Raw genomic sequence first — 25,647 nt, 5'->3', positions numbered from 1 at the left:
TACTGGTTTATCAATTACTATTTCCTTGTTCCTTTAATTGAATGCAAACACTTGAGAGAGGGGAGAGGAGAATTGGAGGGGGACACCTGTTTTCTTAATTTCGAGTTATTACACCCATTTGCTCTCCTCCTCCAAATTCAGAAAGCCCTATTCTTTCTTCCAATTAGAAATCAGATTTCTTAATCTCATATCCTGGTTTATATCCCATTAATTGTTATCTTTTAATACATACAAATCTGTCTTCTGATTTCAGGATCCAGTGCTAAGCTGAGGAGGCCTGGCCCCAATTTGTTATGCAATTGGCACGTACTGCTTAATAAGTTGATATGTTTAAAAGCTCAAATCTCTGTTTCTTTAGTTATTTCAGATTTACCTGTCACATGGGAAAGAAAAGGACCAAATTGTCAGCCTGGCAAAATAAAGGGTGCAAACAAAGCAAACATGACCTTTATCTTATTATTTAAAAAATCACTTACTAATAAAATGTGTTATTTAATCATATAATAATAAAGAAATCATCCAAAAATTTAATTTGATGTAACAAATATTCATGAAGCACCTATAAACTGTAATTCAGATTAAAATAAACTCTCTTACTAAGAAAAGAAAGGGGCCAGAGGCTCAAATAATATCTATTGGCTCCCTAATTGCTCAATTTTTCACTTATCTTCTCTATGAAAATGGACAGCTTTAGTTTGCACATTAATATTTATGAAGGAAAAATATAATGTTTCATTCGGAGAGAATAATATTAGAGTAATGTTAAATACAGTAATGCCAGCTCCATAGATGATTTCAGGTGTTCCATACTAGTTTGTGTATTCTTTAACATATAAATAAAGCCCCAATTAATCTGGAATTTATTTTGTAAAAATATCTTTATAGATTGATGCCTGGTTTATCTGGTATTTTAAATTTTGCTTAAAATATATTGGCTTGAAAGAAAAAGACAGAATAATTAGTAACCAAAAGTCTTAACTGATATGGCTTTGTTACTAGAAATGGGGATTTATTTTTTAAACAAGAAAAAATTCTTCTACTATACTATATGCATTTACGATTATGTCCTCTGAACTACTTATTCAGCTAAATTTTGCTCTCTGAAATATAATTCATTATAAATAAGAAAAAAAGATAAAATTTTTAACAAAAATAGGAAAGGAAAGGTAAAGAAAATAGCTTTTATTAAGTGACTACTATGTGCAGAGCACTGCATAGAAAATTAAGCTATTTGGGTAAATGCACATGAAATAAATTTAAGCATTTCTGTTTTATAAGCTCTGTTTAGTTGCCATCAAAAATATAAAAATACATTTTACTGTCTAATGAAAAACTACTAGAGAAGGATTTTTTAATAGTAAAGTTTATTTCATTATCCAAATAAAAATTATGAATGATTTAAGTAGAGACAGCATTAGTGCAAAAAAAAAGTTTTCAATCTCAAAAATATCTCTGGAAGGTAAAGCCAATATACTAACCATTTCAGAAAAAAATAAAAACATGATTTATGTTGACTTAGGACAAGTCATCTAACTGCTGATCTTCCTAGCCTTCACTATTCCCTGCAGAAAAGACAATGTTTTATTCTGGCTTTTCCCAGTTTTTGGCCACAGAACCTTTTGGACCTTAAAATATATTGGAAAAAATTCATAAAAGCTTTGCAGGAGTTAGGTTTATGAAATACCCTGAGGTCAAGGCAGGAATCCAGAAAAATGAAGAAGTAAACAAAGGAAAGGAAGCATATTTTTTATTTAAGGAAAGACTGATAGGAGGCTCTTGTATATACCTGTATATACAAGTGCTGGAAGACCCATGCTTAAATCTAACTTCACTTAATTATTTGCTGTGTGATCCTGAGCAAGTCACTTAACTACTGTGTGCCTCAATTTCCATTTCACAAAATAAAGATAATAATAGATCTAATTCACAACAAATGGTTGTTGTGAGGATCAGAAGAAAAAAGTATTTGTAAAGCACTTCACAAATCTTAAAATGCTATATAAATGCTCATTAAAACAACAGTATTATATTACTATTACTAATATTCCTATTCCTTCTTCTACTACTAGTATTGATGCTGCTGTTACAAATATACTTAAAATAAACTGCTACTTCTAAGAAATAGTTTTGATAGGTATGTAACACCTTTAACAGAGGCTTGCTTTCATGACATGAAGGACCCACATATACTTCAGAAGAATATTGTTTGTTTCTCTTGGATTATCTACTACCACAGATAGCTGGAGAAACCTCTGGACAACATGGATCCATTATCATATTAACCCCAACTCTCCACTTATAACCATGTTATTCACAACACATGGGAGAAAGTTTTATTGCAAGGCATAGGAAAACAAAACGTCTGAAATGAGTATCGTTTAGTATCCAAGATCAATGTAAATATTGTCACTTTTTAAATATCCAAAGATTCCTGTGACTGTAACTGTTCCTCCCTTACTCCCCACTTATACATAAGTCAAATTTCTTTTACCTGCTTTCTGCTAGCTGTCAGTGGGTGATGTGATGGAGGTAGGGAAGCGCGCATTTAGGGTTCTTCTATTACTTCGGTCCCTTTCATTCAGTTTCTCAGTCAAGGTGAGGGAAGGCCTTGACATTATGTACATTCTCAGTCTTCCTCAGATATTTACCAGGATATGAAGAAAGAAGTTACCAGCCTTCCCACATTCCCCCATAACCCTGGTACCCAGACCTCCTTTGTTATTCCTCCAATGCTCTCAGGCTGACATAACTCCACTAGGTAAGATACAGGAAGGAAAAAAAGAAAAATGCCATCATGTACTATACATACATAATTTAGTAGTTTCGGGGAGAGAACATTGGTAACATTAAAAAATTGTCAGAGATTTCCCTTTTACACATTACATACACCTCCAAGCTTCCTTGCAACACACTTTGGGAAATGTTGACATGCACATAGCAGAGTCTGAAAAATAGCTGCCATTTTGATTTGAAAAGAGAATTTTGATCATGCTCTTGAAGGACCTTGCCTTGCTGTTTGACCCTGAGCAAGTCACTTAACTACTCTGTGCCTCAATTTCCATATTAATTAATCAATCAATCATCCTTCAATGTTGTACTCAAGCCCCACTTCCTCTATGATTTCTGCCTTCTCTCAATTTCTTTTGTACTTAGAGATAATACCATATATTTTAGTGTAGTCCTTCTCTGCTTATTTCATTAAAAGCAACAAGTATGTAGTAGAAAAATCACTGAACTTAGGGTCCAGAGACTCAGAGATTCTAGTATTATTTAAGCTTCTCAATCTCAGTCTCCTAATCTATTATACTTTTAAGAGAAGAAATTGAACAAGAAAACTCCGTGGATCCTTCTTCTAACTTTTTATGATTCTTTTAGACACATTTCTCCATTTAAAATAGAATTTTAATGTCTGGTAAATAATAAGCACTTAATAAAGGCTTTATTCTCTCTATCCATCTAAGTGATGGTTAAAAACTAGACCATCTTGTACAATACAGAGTCTAGCACAAGGATCAGTACCTAATAGGAATTCAATAAAGTCTATTAATTAATAATAGATGACATTTACATAGTGTTTTATACAGTTAGACATGTGCTATGGCATGTATTATTTTACAGATAAGGAAACTGAAATTCAAAAAGATTCATTATTTAAATTTTTGGTATAGTTAGCTGGTTTAAAACATATTTATTGGGGGCAGCTAGATGGCACAGTGCATGGAGCACCAGTCCTGAATTCAGGAGGACCCGAGTTCAAATGTGGTCTCAGAGACTTAACACTTCCAAGTCACTTAACCACAATTGCCTCAGCAAAAACAAAAAAACAAGCATGTTTATTGACTGATTAACCAATCAATTAATAAGAATTCATAAAGCATGGTACTGGGCATGCAACAATATAGTAAATGAAACAATCCCTACTCTCAAGAAGTTTATATTTTAACAAGAGAGAAAATAGGCATATATGTGTGTGTGTGTGTGTGTGTGTGTGTGTGTATACAATTAAAAATAAACATAACCAAATGCAAAATAAAGAAATAAAAGGTTCTTTAGGAAAGAAGGCATTAGCAGTGAAAAGATTTCAATATGAAGGTAATACTTAAGCTGCATCTGGAAGGAATTCTGCAAAGTGAAAGTAAGCAAAGAGGACATTCCAATCATGAGAAATGTTCAGTAAAAGGACAGAGACAAGAAATATAGTGTTCTGTGTAAGAAAGAGGAAAGGCCACTCTAACTAGATCACATAGTACATACAGGACAGGCAATCATCTATAATGAAGAAAGAAAGATTTGGGCTTATAAAGGGTTTTAAATGTTAATAAATCACTTTATTCCAGGGATACACTAGGGAGCTATTGGAGTTATGGTCACAAATATTTAAGAACAACCGCTTTGGAATGAGTGTATAGGATTGAGGCCAGAATTAGGAGATTATTGCAATCATCTAAGTTTGGGACGAAGAGGATCTGAACTAAGAGGGCAGCTGGGGTGGAGAGACAGAAAAGTTTGGGTGTGAAAGCTGGTGTGGAGGTAGAAATGAAATGGGAAGATTTGGCACGTGACTGCATATGTAAGGCAGGAGATTCAAAGGATTCCCTACAAAAATAGGAAAATATGAAAGAAGGTAAACTTTGGAGGGAAAGATGCTTTTCATTTGGACATTCTAAGTTTAATATGTATCTGGGTAAAGTGGGACTGCAGGTATGGTGAGCTACCTGGAGCTCCATTTGAGATGATAATTAACCCATGGGGGCTGATGAGCTTAAGTGATACTTAGTCACTCAGCTAATAGAGTCCATTCCAGATAGTTACTGAGCCAAGCTATAAACAGCTGACATTCACAGAGCTCCTTACAATCTACAAATCATTTCATTTATGTCACTTCATTTCATAACAACCCCTTGAGATAAGTACCCTCGCTATTATCATTTCCACTTTACAGATAGGAAAAGTGAGGCTCAAAAAGTGACTTGAGAAGATTATCAGCAATGTAGAGAGAGCTAAGACAATTCAACTAGTCTTTGGATGGAAAATTCCATCTGCCTCCAGAGAGAGAACAATGGATACTGTGGATTAAAGCATACTATTTTCACCTTTTTTCTTTGTTTGCTTTTTCTTTTTTGTAGTTTTTCCTATTTTTCTTTCACAACATGACTAATGTGGAGATATGTTTGAAGTTATTGTACATATATAAAAAGCTTGCTATCTTGGGGAAGGAGGAGGTGGAGGAAGGAGAAAAAAAATTGGAACTCAAGGTCTTGCAAAGGTGAATGCTGAAAACTATCATTATATGTACTTGGGAAAAAATATTATTGAAAAAAAATGCAAGTGGTTTGACCAAGGTCACACAGCTAGTAAACCTGAGGTGATTTGAACTCAGGTATCTAACAGTTCAGTGTTCTTTCCACTAAGGCAAACTTCCTCTCTTAAAGTCATCAAATGTGAACATATTTGACCTGCTAATGATAAGTATTCATTGTATCATTTCTAAAACATCTGAAAAAACATTTATATTTTCCTATCTCCCAAACTGTTAAATACATTATACAGGAGCAAAAATCTCACCCTATTTCAAAGATGGGAGATAACAAGGGGAGACAAGTGACTCTAATTATTATTTATTATACACTCTATGCAGCAGTATAATCTCCATTGTCAAGATTCCCTTCATAATAATAGTCACCATTTATTTACTATTTTAAGACTTGCAAAGCACTTTTTTAATATTACTTTATTTTATCATCACAACAACCCTGAGAAATAGGTTTTATTATTATTCCTATTTTGCAGATGAGAAAAGGGAGACTAAGAAATGTTAAATGATTTGCCCAGAATCACAAAGCTGGTTAGTGTCGGACACAGAATTTGAATTGGGATCTTCCTGATTCACCATACCATTTAGCTGCCTCATAACAATAGCTACTATTATATAGCATTTTAAGGTTTTTCAAAGAATACTATCTCACTTTATCTTCTCAGCAACTCTAAGAGAAGACAAGTTTTATTATTGTATGTATCATCCTCAGTTTTTTGGATTCATAAATGGTCATTCTATCAATCATGTTCTTAGAGTTTTCAAAGTTATTTATTTTTATAGTGTTTTGTTATTACATAAATTGTTCTTTCTTTATTAGTTTCGAAATTTTTTTAGCATTTTTTATGTTACAATATTAAATTTTGGTATAAATTATCCCAGTCACTTCACTCTACATGCTCTTCTATGTGGTTTGAAATGATCTATTTCCTCATTTCTTATAGCAAATAGTTCTTCAAAAGAGTACAAAAAAGAGGAAAATACAAAATATACAAAAATATGCAAAAATCATTTATATACAAAAATATTTTTGGCAGCTCATTTTGTGATAGAAATTAAAAAATGGAAATGAGGGAGATGACCATCAATTCAGGAATAGCTAAATGAGTTTTGAATATAATATTATTTTGTTGTTATGACATCAGGTATTTACTGCTAAATTTTAGGACAGCCTCTGACCTCCAGTCTCAGAAATTATTCCCTCAATCCCAAAACCACTTCTGATAATCAGTTAACACAGAAGAGGTGTATGATTTAGACAGTGCCTAGGGAACACAAATGCCTTGTTCTTTTTCTGCATATCATTATATTTTATTCTAAATAACCAGAGCAGATATTCATTATAGGATGAAAGTAATGTCACCTATAAACAAAAAATATATTTTTGTCATTTATTGCTACCACAAGGCCTTCCTGACCCTTTGCTGACAAGCTATCACTGGAATTCACTTTTCACTAGAATAGCCATAAAAGCAAACACAAAGTCATTAGGATGGATTTATTTCCAAAGAATATATTAAAATATCACCGATAGGTTATTAAAGACAGGCATATGGTGATGTCCTATGGGTGGACATTGAAAGAATCCCCAAATGGAGTGTTTGTATTTTGACACAAAACAAAGCAAATATCTACTGGCCACAGAAAGCAGAGCGAGCCAAGGCCTTGGCGCCAGTTATGTAGCATGAATGAATAATGCAGTGAAATGTGAAAGAGCTAAAGTGGGCACTAGGCCTCCTTGATAACAAAGTCAGAGATGCATTTTATTTTTCCTGTCAACCTCTCCGAAAATAATTTTAAATTGTAGCCAACATGTAAAGATGATTGTTAGCATGATAGTGAAGCCATGTCAGGATAGGAATCATACATTTAAATCTAGAAGGTGCCAAAGAAATTCTCTACTCTGAGTGTCTAAATTTATAGATGGAGAAACCAAGATACAGACAGAAAAACTAAGACCCAAGGCCATCTAACTAGGAAATGAAGAGCTAGAAGTCAAACCCAGAGTCGTGGGTTCTTTCCCCTATATTCTACTGATTACTCCATAAGGGAGAAAAAGAAGCAAAGGGGAAGGATTCTTGATACTTTGTTGTTTTTGTTTTTTTTTTTTAACAAATCTGCATAGTTTACAAAGACCATAAAGCTGGAGATGAAAGTCCATAAAGATGCCCATGAAAATCAAACACAAGATTTTCTCCCATAACCTCCTATACAGGTTTCTAACTGTCTGCAAACCCACCTTCATAGATCATAGCTCTCAAAAGCTCCCCAATGGGAAAAAATTTATACACACATATATAATTACTACATATTATATTATATATAACATATAATATATGTATATATATAACATATAATGTGTGTACACACACACACACACACACACACACACACACACACACACACACACACTATAACCCCTTTGTCCAGCCTGAGGAAAATTAAACAAAATTTGTCTAAAATAAAATGAAAGAGAAGCTGGAAGGAAACAACACATTAAAAATAAATAAACTCCATCTCACTAGTTGTGGTCATCTTAGGAGCAATAGCATTTTATCTATTTTACATCCCAATGAAAGGAATCATTCATGATTGGTCCTAGGTTCTCAGGCATTCATATATGGGATAATAGATGCAAAATGCTTTGTAATCCATAAAACACTATGCAAATATCAACAATAATATGTTATTATTGTTGTTACTATTCACTGACAGAGGTAGCCTTAGCAGAGTAAATAGAGAGGTGATCCCCAAATCAGGAAGAATGGAACTCATGCCCAATTTCTAACACATAGTAAGTACATGATCCTCAGAATCTCATTTAACCTTTTGGACCCTTAAACCTCCACTCTCAACTTAAGGTACAAAGAAGGTTCTGATCTACACTGGTAGGAGTTTTAAGGGAATTTCCACCCTAGTAAATTCACAGGTTCAATTCATAAATAAATCATTTGCTCAAAAAGCATTTATTAAGCTTTTACAATATGCAGGAGCTCTCTGCTAACGGTAAGAGATAAAAATAAGGGAAAAAAAACATAAGAAAAAACAATTGCTACTTAACCAACTTCTTTCAAAGAAAATTTCAAGTAAATATCATCTAAACTACCAGTTTTCACTTTCTCTCCTCACTAATTTCTCATTCCAATTTGGCTTCTAATCGCCCCATTCAATCAAATATACTTTGACATTGAACTAGTTAGAGACATTTAACATTTGAGTTTCCAAAGTCACTAATGATACATTGTCAAAACCAGTGATTTTTTCTCATTTTTCTTGACCTCTCTACTGATCATACCTCCTTCTTACTCCTTCCTCTCAGTTTTTGTGAAATTTCTCTCTTTTGGTTTTTCTACTGCCTACCTGGTTTGCTTTGCTCTTCCCCAAGCTCCATTTATTGAATCTTCATCCATGTCCTGATCTCTGACCACAGATCTACCCCAAGATTTAATCCTGGGATCTTATTTCCTCTCTTTCCCTGCTCTCTCTGTCAGTGATCTCACTGCCTCCGTTGGTTCTAATTATCACTTCAGAGCAGAGTTATCTCCCATTTTTTGCAAGTATTCTCCTAATGCTTGCCTCATTTAGGTTTTTTTTTTAATCTTAAATTCCTTTTAAGGTTCAGTTCAATTATTACCTCCTCCCTGAGGTCTTTCCAGATCTTCTATGGAATTATGGGACTTTCCACCCTGCATTTACTTAGTACTGACTTTCTATATATTTGATAATAATGCATTAGGTATGCATGTTGTTTTTTCTTTACAAAATATAAACTCTATGAGGGAATGAACTATTTAATTCTTGTCTTTGTCCTTGTTTCTCCAACACCTCATATGCTTTAAAATGAATGAATTCTGCTAGAATACTAAATATGTACATGGAGAAGCAGAAACTGTCACATGTTAAAAGAATACAAAATTCTATTGAGAGGGAGAATGCTAATAACAGGAGAATGCTAATAACTTTGTGAGTATAGGGGAAACATTAGAAAAGGCCTCCAGGCAAGAAAGGCATCTGAGCTGAGCCTTAAAGGTAAGACAGTAAGACCTTCTACAAAGTTGGGAGATGTCCTATTAAGGGAAATACAATTAGTCCAATTTGGCTGGAGTGTGGGATATTTGAGAGGGAATATTATGAAATCAGTCTGTATTACCTAGATGACAAGGGATTGATGGTTACTATTATTTGGGAAAATGGGGTAGAGAAAGTTGAATTGATAACATTAATCTAAACAGGGGTAATTTTATCTCTAATGGAGATACCAATTTCTTCATCTATTAAATGGATATGATAACAATTTCACTCCCCACCACACAACATGATGGTAAGGAACATGTTCTGTACAACGTAAAGAGATATAGAAAAACAAGTTAGTATCATATGAAATAGATTTGAAAGCCCTCTGGAAAGCAAACACTGTAAATTTATTTAAGTAGAAATAAAATATGAACTCATAATTGTGTTTATAATTATAATAAACTATATTTGATTACCTGATCTGCCTCTTTCCACTCTCACTAAACAGCTCCTCAATCCTAGAGTTATTCTATTCTGTGTTAAGCTAAATAACCCTGATAGAGTTATTAATCTATTTTTTAAAAATGGTTTTCATTTGGCATAAACTGATGCTGAGTGAAGAAAGCAAAAAGATAAATAAATAAATAAACTGCTGAAGTATTTTAAATGAAGAAAACACTAAAAGTCCATATAATGTGGGTAATCTTCAAGCAAAAATGTCAGTTTTAGATAACACATTAAAATACACACGTTTCCTTTCTACTAACAAATAGTTAATTATAAGAGTAGAAAACTATATGTATTGTTAGTTACAAATCCTATATAAGTTTTATTTAATTTTATAATGATAAGATGAAAGTAATTCATTGAAAATGGTTGTTACATTAAAAAATTATCAATTTTTTTAAAAATGTGTTTCAAAACAAATTGTGTAATCTTAGGAATTCTCAAAACCCAAGTTTTGGGTCTCAAAACTTTTTTATACTTTTAAAAAGTATTGAGAATCCTCCAATGAATCTTGTTTATCTATATAATAACTATCAATAACTAACTACATTTAAGATTAAAATGTTAATTGTTATTATTTTTGTGAAAATAGTTCTGATTTTATAAACCTCCTTAAGGGGGTCTTAAGCCCCAAAGGTTACCTGGATCTATGTGGGACATAAATGGAATGGAATTCTATGTTCCATGAGAAAAAAACAAAATATGAAGAATCCAGAGAAGCATGGGAAGACTTCTATGAACTAATAATGAAATAAAAATAGGATCAAGAAAGGAAAATATGCAGTGACTACATCAATACAAATGAGGTAAAAATTGAAACTCAACATAATTGTAAGTATCAAGTTAGAGGCTTGAAAAAAGGATGAGATAATGGACCATGAGATAATGGACCACTTTCATTTCACTGGAGAGGTGGAGGATTACAGGTATGGTACAATGCATATGCTGTTATACTGAATTTACATGCTATTTGGTTTTATGAAACTATTTTTTTTATTTTTTTCTTTCTTTTTCTTTTTTTTTTAAAGTTTAACAGGGGACAGGTCTCTGCATAAGGAGGCAGGGAAGAGTATATTTGGAAAGGTGGCAATACAAAAATCAAGTTTTGATAAAGAACAATAAGAAAAAAATTGAAAGAAAATATGTTCTTCAATTGTTCCATGTTTATGTTCTTTTTCCTTTTATTAGGGTGCTTAAAAGTAAGGTTAATATCCTCTCTTTCATATCTCTCCTCAGCATTCAGCGTAGCAGTTTGTGCTCAACAATCAACAAATATTCAGGCAATGTGATTAACTGACTGTAACTGAGAACATGTTGCCAACAGCCTTTCCCAATTCTACTACTGCCACCAGCTAAAAATGTGTTCTATCATTTATAGACAGTGACCAGGAAAAGAAATGGATGACTTATATCACTATATCAAGGATTCATGATTTTTGTTAGTGTTGAGTATTCCTTTTACTGATACGGATTGCAATCTTACTATGACTTGATAAATTGTATTCAAGATTTGCTGTGGCCAAAAAATTCATCTCTCTAAAGTCAGCCTGGTAATCATTCTCTCCAAATGTATCTAGGCTAATCCCCAGACCCAAAGCACACAGTCTTTTGTGAAGCTAATATCCAAAGCCTTCCTCAGGACATAAGGCCATCAAGAGCTAGCATGTCACTGCCACAGCCATCACAGACACAGGGTGACTTTTACATCATGATGAAGCACTGGAGAAGGAAGGGCTTTAGTGGAGGAAGTAAAATATCACCTACCTATGAATAATGTATGACCTAGCAGGATAAAAATACATTATGTGTATAAATTCATATTTTATAAGAGTAACATACAACTCATTCTTATATTCAACTTCATATTTTATTCATACCAATATAGGAAGAAGTAATGTGATTCAATATAGAAAGGGCATGGAACCTTAAGCCTTAAACCTTAGCCCTGTCACTTAGATAAATATATTATTCCTAAGCAAATTATTTAGCCTCCTTGATCTGTAAATTTCTTACTGATGTTATGGAAATGATCAAATTAAGTGACGTACATAAAGTTTTTTGTAATTGCTAAAAGTGTCGATAAGTCAATAAGTATTTGTTAAGTGCTCAGTATGTGTCAGACACTAAGCTAAGTGAAGAAAGGAGATATTTATTTATCTCTATATTTAAATTTATACCTATACACACCTGTGCATATGTATACATATACATATTTGACTGACAAATACATATTGCAGTATGAAGTTATGTATGTGTATATACTTGCTGTCATTCATAGATTTATTAAACTATATAAAATGACATAAAAAATGTCTCCAAAGTCTTAGAAACACTTAAAGATCTTCCTTAAAATCTTATTTTTAATAATCAAAAACTTAAAAATTCCTCTCTAAAACCCATAGATAAAAGCATCCTTAGGATTAAATGAATCCAGGATGGTTGTTTCCCAGATCTTGTGTTTTGGAGAATCACCTAACAATTAACTAACTAAGGATATGTCCTTATATGGTCTATAGAACTCGGTTCTTAAAAACAGTACTTTTTTATGTATGTCATATTGAGAGAACTATTACTCCTCTCTTCTACTTTCACCTCTAGCTGTTTTCCTCCTCCCTTCCCAGGTGATTTGTTTTGTTAGTAAGTCAATAACTATGTGTCAAGGAGTGAAAGCTTTGTTTATAACATAACCATACTAATCATAATACAATTTTCACTTTAATTTACATATATATATATGTTTATATGCACACACACATACTTTAACTGAGAAGCATAGTCAATAGACACATGGCTCTATAGAATGAGTGAACAGATAGGCTATGAACACTCCTGGAAAACAAATGAAAGAAATGTTTTGCTGTGGAAGGCTAAGAATGTTTATGACAAATTTCATAAGGGAAAAGGAGAAAAAAGTAGCATTTTACTTGACTTTATCATTTTTTTTTGTTTTACTGAACAAATTTCTCTTCTTATAACCAGTTATGAATAAGCCATAAATTCTGGATACAGAACAGATTATTCCCTAAACAGATGTGGTATTTGAACCCCAGGATCAGTTACTGCCACAATTTCATGCCATTCTTGGAGCATCAGGCCTTTGAACTCAATTCAAATCACCAAACACTAGTTAAGTGTCTTTGGTATAGTGCACTCTGCTTGGCACAAAGCTGAACAACCTGCCAGAGGTGCAAATTACTTACACAGTGCAGCCTTGTCCCTTCTTAATCCACCAAAGTTCTTCCAGAAGCTATGTTAGCTATTTTCCATCTTTTGCTAGTTAAAAGATTCTGCTGATGGGGAAACTGTACACTTCCCTCAGGACACAGTCAGTCACTCAATCAACAAGCATTAGTTGAGCATTTACAATATGAATTAAGTACTGTGCTAAGCCTTAGGGATATAAAAATAAGACTAAAAAAACCCCATTTCCCTCAAGGAGTGTACAGGATGATGGCATGACTCAAGTTACTGTCCAAATTATCTGTCAGGGATATTCTTAATAGTTAACCATGGAACAGAAATGGCTTGTCACTTCTCATTAACTACCATGCCACGTAATTCTCTAAACAATATTTCACCAGTCACATTATAAATGCTGTTATCAGACAATAAAGCATTTTAGCAACCAAGTCAATAATGCCAACATTGGTCTGGAAAGCTTTTATGGCTATTAAGCTGGCAGTGTCACTTAATGGGTTGCAAGCTGAAGTACATAAAATACATTTACAAACTCACTTGTGATTGGAGAAGCTGCCCATTAGCTTTAAATGCTGTGGTCTGATGTCAAGCAATGGTGATATTCTAACTACTGCCCAAGCGTTTCACCTTTTAAAATAATCCTATAGTTTTTCTCATCTTTGAGAATTCCGATGACAAGAACACAGTAATTGGAGTATCTCAACAAGCAAGTTATAAACAGGTTCAAGTTAAAAAGAGTTCATGTGTTTGGAAATTGGAACACATCTCTACACAGAAACTGTGTCATAAGCACTGGACAGGTTCCCAGGCCAGTTGGCAGAAGCTTATTTATAGTGCAGCTGAAGTATGGGATGAATAGTCATAAAGTTTTCCATTGTTCCCATCAGGGGGAAATCAGGAAGCTAGAGAACAGGTATGTTGCTTAGTCTTTAAAATTAATTCTCTATTTAGTCCTCTAATTTTTCCTGGAGCAAGAAAGTGCTTCCTCCTTACCCTCCCTATAGAGAGGCAAAAGATGTTTTTTACTCTTTTAATTGTCACTAGTATTATGTAGAGCTTTAAGGTTTACATAGAGATTTATGTGTTATATTTTAGTTGACTCTCACAAACTTGTAAGATCAGTGCTCTTATTGTTCCCATTTTAAAAGATGAGGAATTTAAGGCTAGAATGCATTAATTGACTTGCAAAGAGTCACAGAGCTAAGTATTTAAGGTAATATTTGGACATAGGTCTTCTTGACTCTAAGCCCAGCTCTCTATCTAGTATAATAGTTGCTTTTCTCTTTCTTCTTCCGTCTCATTCTCCATCCTTGGGCAAAGGGATTTTTCTTTTTCTTCCTCTCAACACAGTGAAATTCCAACACAATGGAAGCTACCAAGAATCTTCCTTCTATCTTGTGACACTGGTAATGAAAAGGATTCCTGACCTTTTCCTACCTTTCTCTTAGAGCAGCAGCAACTAGAGCTGGATATCATGATATAGCAGTCAGTGTAGCATCAGAAAGGAACCTGTCCTAATTCTATAAGTGTATTTAGGATGTCATAAGGTGAATTAGTAATTTAAAAACTGCCTCTACAATAACGATAGTTTGCACATATAGTACAATTCATTCTAAGATTTTTAGAATAGATAATAAATATTATTTGATTTTTATAATAGTATTATGACATATATAAGAGAGGTAGTGTGTTTTCCATTTTCTAGATCAGGGAATTGAGGTACATAGAGATAGGTTAAGTTGTTTGCCCATAGTACATAGCTAGATATACAAATGCAGCAGAGTCAGAATTCAAAGCCATTGTCTAACAGTAGGCCATGTTCCTAAGAAAAAACAACAAAATTTATATTATTATCATGTCTTCCTGACTCCATGTCTAGTCAAGGCATCTCAATAAAATAATACTTTCATGGAGAACATGACCCTTGCACTTCAACCACAGAAGAGGATCTGCATCCAGAGAGAGGATTGTGGAGGCTGAGTGTAGATCACAGCATAGTATTTTCACTTTTTTGTTATTTGCTTGGGTTTTTTTTTTTTTGCTTTCTTTCTATTTTTTCCCTTTTTGATCTAATTTTTCTTGTGCATCATGATAATTGTGAAAATATGTATAGAATTGCACATATTTAACATATATTGGATTACTTGCCATCTAAGGGAAAGGGTAGGGAGAAGAGAAGAAGAAAAAAAATTAAAACACAAAGTTTGGCAAGAGTGAATGCTGAAAACTATGCATATATTTTGAAAATAAAAAGCTTTAAAATTTTTAAAAATTTAAAAAAGAAGAGCAGCACATTCAAAGCATCTTACAGAAGTGGTATACACCCAACAAAAAACAAAGCATCCATTAGTGAAAAGAGACAGAGACAAAGGTAGGGTATCAATTAGGCAGTCAGAGTTAAAGCAGGTAGCTTCCCATCTCCAGAACTATTTCCAGAACTCAAGAGTTGAACTCTGGAGAGGAGAAGACCCAAAGAGCTCAGCTGAGTGATCTGACCACCAGGGAACATATGCTTAAATTAGATTGCACCTATTCTACCCTGAAAGCATGCTAAGCAATCAGAAAGAAAAAGGTTACCAAGGAATGTAAAGAGCATCTTAGATACACAAGGGAGTAAGTGTGATTCTACTGTTTAATCAGCTCCATTTAGCTATAAACAGTAATGCCTACTTTCCCCCTTAAAGTCCCCAAGTTGGCTCTATTACAATTAAGGAAAGAAACTACATCCATATTCCGCTTTACAAATCCCAGGGAAAAAAAAAACATTATGTTAAGCTACTAGTCTGTATTACTGGATATATTTAGAAAAAATAGCACTTCTTTTCACTAGATAAGACTATAGCAGATCTGTTTGTGGGAGAGCTAGGAGAAAAATAGGTCAGATTTCATCTTTTCCAGAAATATCATTATGCTTGACACCTAGAGAAAGAAACACAGGACTGTTATAAAAATATAGTCAATAGGTAATAAACATTTATTAGGATTTACTAGTACTAAGCATTGGGGATATAAAAAGAGGCAAAAGATAATCCCTTTCCTCAAGTAACTCACAATCTAATAGGGAAGACAACCAGCACATGAAAATATATTGAACAACTTATATACCAGTCAAATAGGAAATAAGAGAGGAGAGGCAGTAGAATTAAGAGGAGCTGGGAAAGATTTCCTGAAGAAGAATTTTTGTTAGGACTCAAAAGGAAACCAGGGAAGCAAGTAGTTAGGGTGAGAAAGGAGAGCGGTCTAGGAATGAGGGCTGGTAAGTGAAAATGGTCCTTTTCCACTCCCAAGAGAGGGAGTGTCTTCGTGGAATACTCAAGAGGTCATTGTCACTAGATTAAAAATTACCTGATGGGGGGTAAGGTCTATGAAAATTGGAAAGATTGGAAGAGTTTAGATTATGCAAAAGATGGAAAATAGTTAAAAAGCTTCTGGACGAGGTTAATTAATTTCGTGCAACTCTGCCTCAATGAAATCCAGTCCATGTGCAAATCAAGACATCATTCCATGATATCACTGGTTCTCTTTGAAAATGAAAGATGAACACTAAAATCTTTGCTAAACATTGGGGACATTTAGACAAACAAAAAATTGTCTAATGACAAAGACAACATATAACAAGTGTGTACAAATAGTATGTAATCAATTAAAGATAATCTTAAAAGAAAGGCACTAAAATTAAGGAAAATTGTGCTTCTTGAAGTAGCTATGACTTTAGATGTGACTTGAAGAACACCTGGAAAACCAGAAGACAGAAGTGAGGAGAGATAAAAGTTTCACAGCAAATAAAAATACTGTCAGGAGATTCAATGTCCTATATATCACTGAATTGAAGAATCCAGAGAGATGAAGGTGTAGGAATCAAAAAAAACAAAATACAAAAACAAAAACAAACAAACAAACAAAAAAAAACGCAGAGCATATGGATACAGTAAAACCTCAATAATTTGGACTCCACTAAATCAGAATTTGTAAATTAAATGAGGCTATTATTTTGATACCTATTATTTTGGCACAATGATACCTATTATTTTGGCACTATCTGCAAGAAAAGGAGGGGGTATTGCTTTATAAGTAACAGAGTAAATGTGATTTAAGGGTGAGGACCTGAAATGTTCAATCTTTTACACAGAACAAACTATCAACAAAAGTCATGTGCTCATGTCAACTTGAGCTTTTTTTTTAAAATTTATAATAATAATAATTCATATTTCACTGACAGAAGACTACTTCCACATGGTGTGCCTGAATCAAAAAAGGCACTGTGGGCTCTATAAGCAAAACAGAATTGCAGTAGCTCAAAAGAAACATGAGATATGCAATTTTAGAGACATCTCCACTCCAAGTGTTCATGAGAATCATGTATGTCCCAACGGTAGTAGAAAATTCTGAGCTTGTATTGGTCTGATCAATCACAGTAGGACACAGTTTACCTCAGTCCTGACATAGTGATGTCATTTTGGTCTTCTTCAAGCACTAAAGATCAACCAACAAAAATTCACATTTATATGAAGTATATATACATACATATATATTTATTTACACACACACACACACACACACACACACACACACACACACACACACAAATCTTTACTTAGGACAATTAATGAAGAAAATGGAGCAATAATTATCACCCCTGTTTTATAAGAAAGGGAACTAGGGAGATAAGAATTTAAATGATTGACCACTAGGAGGTAAGATAGGATTAGAACTTTGATATCATAACTTCAGGTTCATCAATTTTTTCTACCATACCACAATTCCTTTTAAGTCACTAAGTTAGTGACCTTGATTCCTTTGGGCTTAATGATTATTGCACCTGAAAATATTAAAAATTTCATTTCTCTTAGAAGAGTTTATTTAATTGAGATTGGTGTCTAATGTTAAACCCACCTGCCCGCCAAACAAAATTCAAATCAATTAATCATGTCCAGCTTCATGTTAATTACTATCACACAATATTTTTTTAAGTGTAAGTGAACATCTTTTTTATCTATCTCAAAACAGAGAGCTGGTTTGGGAAATACAATACATTATGTAAGAAATACACTATCAGAGATTGCTCCTCTTGGAAAAATATATTTTTTGCACTGAAGAAAAAGTAACAAGTTCCAAATCATTACTTATGGTACCTATTGTCCCCTATGAAACCAGGAGTACTTCATTATTAAATCAGCAACTCTGATTATAAAATCCAAGACTACACGTGCTGAATTAAATTTTCTGCTAATCAAATCCAATGTGTCTTCTTCTAAATATCAATATTGAATTTTAAGCAGCTAAACTATCCAATCAATTAAAGCCCAGGCCATGACTTTAATCAGTTAATGCTGAAATACAATTTGTTGAACTACATGAAACAGTGAAATTGGCTTCATTGCTATGGCAGTTTTGCTATCTTGGAGGCAGATACAGGAATTATATAATCCTCTGGAAATATTTTTGTCTGTGGGTTGTGCCCTTGTGTCTGGAATCAATATTGAAATAGAGGTCAAAGTTCTGTAAATAGCTTCCTTTCAGGGCTCAGCCATGTGAGTATTTACACACATTTTGTTAGAGATTTGTATTTTCTAAAGTACCCAACACATTCATGATTGAATAATTACAACTTACTTCATATTTTCCTTTTTTATTTTCCTGATAATCTCATATGTATTTTGCTTCACTTTATCTTAAAGGGATCCATTCCAGAAAAATTTCCAATTAAGATTCAGGAAGTTAACACCATGTAACAGAAAAAGAACTTTATAACTTTATGGCTAGGAATCAGAAAGCCTGGGTTTAAGGTATAGCTCTTGTACTTACTCGCTTTCATTTAAAAAAAAAAAAAAAAAAAAAGCTAACATTTATAGAGCATTTGCTATGTACCAGACACTATGCTAAGCACTTCACAATTACTATCTCATTTGAGCCTCACAACAACCTAAAAAGGTGGGTAATAGAATTATCACTATTTACAGATAAGGAAACTGAGATAGACAGAGGTTAAGTGCTCAAGATCATGCAGCTAGTAAATGTCTAAAGCCAGGTTTGAACGCTGACTCTAGGCCCAAATTTCTATCTGTGCTACCTGGCTGTTCTTAACATCTCAAAATAAGTCAACTTCACTTAGCTTTATTTTCCTTATCTATATAATGGAAATAATGCATTCCCTTCATACCACACAGAGTTATTTATATAGGTCATATGACATTATGCAAAATACTATACAAATATAGGGCACTAATGTTATTATTATTTCCTAAACCACATTGAGAAAACACTAAATGATAATTTCTAGGGAAATCACAAGATAAGTCTTATTTTTAGTATACTTCCTACTTCAACAAGTCTACATTCAAATTTCTTCATACTGTTATTGCAGATTGCTTAACAGTTTCATCTGTAATTGGCATTTAGTATTCTGCTACTAGGTGGAATGCAAATAGAATCATGGAGTATTATTTTACCTCCTAATTAAGTCTACTTAGCTCTAAATCTTCCTAGAAATGCATCAGTCCTAGAAGAAATTACTGTTGCCATCACACAAAAGTCAAAACTTCATGCATATCATATGTTTCAGATTTAAAATTCCAGACTACATATACTTTCAGTGCCATAGATCAATGTGGACATAAGGAGGCTTCCCCAAAAACAACATTTGTTTGAAATGTCAGTTCTGTGAAATTGTCATCATTCCCAGAAGGCCTAAATAACAGGTGCTGTATTTAATTAAAAATGCTAAATCAAATATGAACTTTATCATATAGCAGTATCAATTATGAGCCAAAATAGGATTATAGAAAATAGTGGGTCATGATTAGAAACAAGAATCAATCTCAGTTGGAATAATCTGAATTTCAGTAAAGATAGGTCAATCACAAATCAGCAATTGTTTATCACGCACTTACTATGTGCCACGTGCTGTGTTAAAGGCTCATGTACAAATACAGATAAAAATACTCTCACTACTTTTAAAGAGATTACACTCTATAGGGAAAAGGCAACATATAAAAGGGAGCTGAAAAGTGTGGGTAGGGAATACAGAAAGTACTGTCATATGTATAACATGGCAAAGTCCAGAGAATGAAGGATGGCTAGTCTGGCTCTTTCCTTAAAATGAATATTCTAGGAAGAATTTGCCAATGGGAAAAGGGAGTGTCAGTGACTAGTCTAAATTATTTAGAATATAGATTTTATTTTATAAAAACCCTGATGACTGTTTATACATCCAATGTTTAAGTTTTCCTTTCAATTTTTTTCTAAATCTCTGGTTTTACCTGGAATATTTCTTGTTCTTTGCCCATATTACAACTCTACTTTTTTTTATGTAATAAATTCTATGCGTCATTTCTTGGAGATGAATGAAAAAAAAAAAAAAAAACATTTCTTAACCTTACTTCTGAGTCATCAAATAAATGTTCTTTGCATTCCCAAAGACTTCAATTTTGAAATATTAAGTCAGTACTTTCTTTCAATCAAAGAAGTTTTTGGTTTTTTTAATCAGCACCATAACACACTCCTTCCTATCAATATTTTGGTGAGAAAAATCATTTATATAGCCAAGGTAATCTCACTGTCTTACATGCATGGTGCTCTTTCCTGGCACTGTCTATACTCATATTTCTCTCCATTTATTACAGATTGCCCTTTCTCCTCTGTCCATCCCATCCCTACTCATCCTCCAAGACCTCACTCAGGCTCTAGCACCTCAATGAAACCTTTTCTGTCAGCTTTCACTGATTCCTAGTGTCTTCTAGACTGGTAGAACACTCAGGAGTCTGTACTATTTAAGCATTTTTCCTACTTAATTGGATCCTGCTAGGAATTATTGTGTCCCATATGTCATATAGATACACATATGTATGTGTGTATGTGTATGTGTGTGTATGTGTATGTGTGTGTTTATGGAGAGAGAAAGAGAAAGGGGGAAGGGAGAGAGGGAAAGAGAAGGAGGGAGGAAGGAATGGAGGGAAAGAGTGAAGGAGAGAGGGAGGGAGAGAGGGAAGGAGAAAGAAAAGGAGGGAGGGAGAAGGGGAAAAGGATATATATATATACTTATGTGTGTGTGTGTGTGTGTGTGTGTGTGTGTATGCAAGTATGTGTGTATATATGGAGAGGGGGAGAGAGAGCATGTGCACTGGAAAGGACATTACTAATCACGTAATTATATAGGCATAAGATTTGAAAGTTAAAAGGAGATTCAGTAGCCACCTATTAAATCATACTCCAAAAAAAACATCATACTTCAAAAAAAACCTCCATCATTTGGCATTTGGCTCATCTCAATAATGCAGTGATTCAAAACAATTCCAATGGACTTGGGATGGAAAATGCCATCTGCATCCAGAAAGAGAAATATGGATTGAGGCATAATATTTTCATCTTTTTTGATTACTTCCTTTCTTACTCATGGTTTTTTCCATTTTGATGTGATTTTTTTTATACAAAATGACAAATAATTTATTTGAATATTATTATATTGAATATATATTATATTGAAACTAGTTGTATATATTTAACCTATATCAGATTGCTTGATGTTTTGGGGAGAGGAGAAGTAGGGGAGAGGGAGAAAAATTTGGAAGACAAAAAGTCTTACCAAAATGAATGTTTAAAACTATCTTTACATGTATTTGGAAAAAAAATACTATTGAAATTAAAAAAAATCATAGTATACTAAAGAGGTAGCCATCTCACTTCCACTTGAAAAATTCCGTGAAAAGGAACTTACCACTTCTCAAGATAATCCATTTCATCCAGTCACATTACAATTTTAGAAAGGCAAATGGACTTTCCTAGTCACAAAGCTTATGTGTGGAAGAATTAGACCATCAAAACAGATTATCTGACACCAAATTAAGTGTGGAGACAATTTAGTTTTGATATTTGATAACTATAAATATTATAACTGTTTTAAAGTTAAATTATCATAGGCCAAACAATATTATTATCACACTCAGTAGAAACCATCACACATGTTTTCTAAATTTTATTTTTAATTTATGAAATAATACAAGAATTTCCATTATATAGAAATTTTTTAAAAAGATCATTGCACATGAAACTGCAAATCTATTATGCACAACTTATTCTTCTTCTTAAATATGCAATAAAATTATAATGTATTTTTTCCTTCCCTTCTTTTCCCCTGCTCCCACTTTTGAAGTAGTTCTTCAGGAAGAACTTTATCCTTATTTTCTAGAGATACTATCAATTAATCAATAAATAAACATTTTAAGAACTTACTATGTGCTAGTCACTATGCTACTAAAAAGGATAGTGTAATTTGAATTTTTAACATGAATATGGAATTTTGATGAAATTTAAATACTTGTGTCTAACTCAAACACAAATGGATAACTACAGATTTTATACTGACGTAGAAAACCACAACTTGATATTACCTATATTGTACTGAATTTTTAGTTATTGTTAAATCTTCTGGTTCCCACTCAAGTGTTCTTCCTCCTCCCCTAGACAACAAGTAATCCAATATATATTAAACATGTGCAATTCTTCTGTACATATTTCCCCATTTATCATGCTGTACAAGAAAAATCAGATTAAAAGGGAAAAAAGAAGAAAAAAAGCAAGCAGTTCACATGGTTCTTTGTCTGGATGCCAATGGCTCTCTCCATCACAAATCTACCAGAATTAGCCTAAATCATCTCATTATTGAAAAGAGCCATGTCCATCAGAATCGATTATCATATAATTTGTTGTTACTGTGTACAGTGATCTCCTGGTTGTGTTCATTTCACTCAGTGCCAGTTCATGTATGTCTCTCCAGGTCTCTCTGAAACCTTCCTGCCAGTAGTTTCTTACAGAACAATAATATTCTATAACATTCATATACCAGGGGGGCAGAGCTAAGATGGTGGAGAGGACACACTCTTCTTTCTGATCTCTTCCCAGGACCCTCAACTAATTACCAAATTCAGCATCTGAATTAGTTCTAGACTGGCAGAATTCACAAATATTGTGAGTGCAGCAAATTACCAGCAGAAGATAATTTTGAAGATCGCCAGAAAAGGTCTGTTTCAGTTGGTCTCAGAGGACCTGGAAACACCACCCAGCACCTGCAGTGACTCAGCTTGATCCCAGTGTAGCTAATCCCATCACAGCTGCTGCTGCTCTTCCTGTCGTTGAAAAGGCTTAGAAAACCTCCCTTCTCTTAAAAGCAGATCCCAACTTTTTTTTTTTTTTTTTAATGAGTAAAAAGGTAAAGAGGACTCTAAACATAGATAGTTTCTATAGTGAAAAAGAAGAACAGATTTCAAACTTGAGGAGACTAAAAGCAGATTGTCTCCAGATGAAGCTCCTAAAGGTGATATAACCTGGTGCCCACCACACAAGGCTCTCCTAGAAGAAAGTATAATGGATCTTAAAAAAGGGCTAGAAGAAAAATGGGGAAGGAAAGGAAAACTCTGTAAGAGAGTCTGGAAAAGTCATATAACATTAAAAGAAAGATTTGATAAAGTGGAAAAAGAAAACAATACGCTAAAATGTGAAATGGAAAAAGTAAAGAACTCCCAGGAAAACAGAATTTGTGAAATGGGAAAAAAAATTCCATAGAACAAAACAACTTATTTAAAAATTTAATTGGACAAATACAAAAAGAAGCTAAAAAAAGTAAATGAAGAAAATAATTCACTAAAAATCAGAATTGAAAAAATGGAAATGACTCAATAAGACATCAAGAATCAGTCAAGCAAAACCAAAAATAAATGAAAAACTAGAAAAAATATAAAATACCTACATGGGAAAAGAACTGACCTGGAAAACAGGTCTAGAAAAGACAATCTAAGGGTTATTGGACACCCTGAAAACCATGATGAAAAAAAGGGCCTAGACACTATTTTTTAGGAAATCATTAAAGAGAATTGCCCTGATGTCTTAGAATCAGAAGGTAAAATAGCCCCTGAAAGAATGCACCAAACATGTCCTGAAAGAGACCCCAAAATTAAAACTCCAAGGAATGTCGTGGCTAAATTTCAGAACTATTGGATCAAGGAAAAAATATTAGAAGCAGCCAGAAAAATACAATTCACATACTGAGGAGCCACATTAAGGATTACTCAGGACCTAGCAGTTTCCACTTTAAAGAATCAAAGGGCCTGGAATCTGATATTCTGAAAGGCAAAGGAACTTGGAATGCAGCCAAGAATAAACTACCCTCCCTAAACTAAGCCTTTTTTTCCAGAAGAAAATGAGCATTCAATGAAACAGATAAATTCCATGTATTTCTGACGAAAAGACCAGAGCTAAACTAAAATTTTGACCTTCAAACACAGGACTCAAGAGAAGCATAAAAAGGTAAAAAGAACTCTTGAAAACTGTATTTCTGTTATGCGTATGGGTATACATAGAGAGTGCATGTATATTTTGATTTTACTGCTATAATATAAAAAAGGAACTAGAGGTGAAAAGGGGATTGTACCCGAAAAAGGGAAACATTAAGGTTAAAAAAAGGGAAATTACATAGCATGAAGAGGCAAAGGAAACCTATTATCTCTGAAGGAAAAAAGGGAGGGAGAGGAACATTGTGTGAATCTTAATCTTATCAGATTTGGCTCAAAGAGAAAATAATAGACATATCTGGTTTACAGAAAAACTTTCTCACTTTATAGAAAAGTGGGAGGGGACAGGCAAAAAGAGAAGGGGTATGCCAAATAGAAGGGAATATAGAAATAATAGGGGAAAGGCATAAGAAAGCAGGAGGGACTCTAAAAAGGAGGGATTCTAAGGGGGAGGCCTCCTTGAGGCAAGTGGTGCCCCTAAATTAAATACTGAGAATGGGGATAAAGGAGAAAAGAAAGAGAAAAATATAATCTGGGGATAATAAGATGGCAGGAAATATAGAATTAGTAGTTTTAACCATAAATGTGAATGGGATGAACTCTCCCATAAAGCAGAAGCAGATGGAAGACTGGATTAAAATCCAGAATCCTACAATATGTTATTTACAAGAAACACATTTACAGCAGAGTGATACATACAGAGTAAAAGTAAAAGACTGGAGCAGAATCTATTATGCTTCAGGTGAAGTAACAGGGGTAGCCATCCTCATTTCAGATCAAGCAAAAGCGAAAATTGATCTAATTAAAAAAGATAAGGAAGGAAACTATATCTTGTTAAAGGGTAACACATATAATGAAGCAATATCAATACTAAATATATATGCACTATATATATATATATATATATATGTATGTATACACACACACACACACACACACACACACACACACACACACACACACACACACACACACACACATATATATATATATATATATATATATATATATATATATATATATATATATATATATATATGTATATGGTATAGCATGGAAATTCCTAAAGGAGAAGTTAAGAGAGCTGCAAGAAGAAAACAACAAAACTATAATAGTGGGAGATTTCAACTTTGCTCTCTCAGAATTAGATAAATCAAACCACAAAATAAATAAGAAAGAAGTTAAAGAGGTAAATAGAACATTAAAAAAGTTAGGTATAATATCTTTGAAAAAATTGAATGGATACAGAAAGGAGTACACATTCTTCTCAGCAGTTCTTGGAACCTATACAAAAATTGACTATATATTAGGATATAAAGATCTCAAAATTAA

The 25,647-nt window shown here is 33.4% G+C and overlaps 1 protein-coding gene and 1 long non-coding RNA gene across 7 annotated transcripts in view; one reads left to right on the top strand and one right to left on the bottom strand.

Moving 5' to 3' along the window:
- The window catches only part of CCDC85A (coiled-coil domain containing 85A), a 240,745-nt gene that overhangs the window by 66,476 nt on the left and 148,622 nt on the right, over nucleotides 1-25,647 (bottom strand). The gene's annotated exons all lie outside the window — the stretch shown is intronic.
- On the top strand, nucleotides 13,881-23,675 carry LOC141554729 (uncharacterized). The gene is made up of 2 exons (XR_012485927.1): nucleotides 13,881-13,946; nucleotides 22,931-23,675. It is a non-coding gene; the product is annotated as an uncharacterized LOC141554729 (long non-coding RNA).

Source organism: Sminthopsis crassicaudata, chromosome 2, assembly GCF_048593235.1.
Source record: "Sminthopsis crassicaudata isolate SCR6 chromosome 2, ASM4859323v1, whole genome shotgun sequence".
NCBI classification, from domain to species: domain Eukaryota; kingdom Metazoa; phylum Chordata; class Mammalia; order Dasyuromorphia; family Dasyuridae; genus Sminthopsis; species Sminthopsis crassicaudata.
Note: the sequence above shows the minus strand (reverse complement) of the source record. Positions and strands in the feature narration are given on the sequence as shown.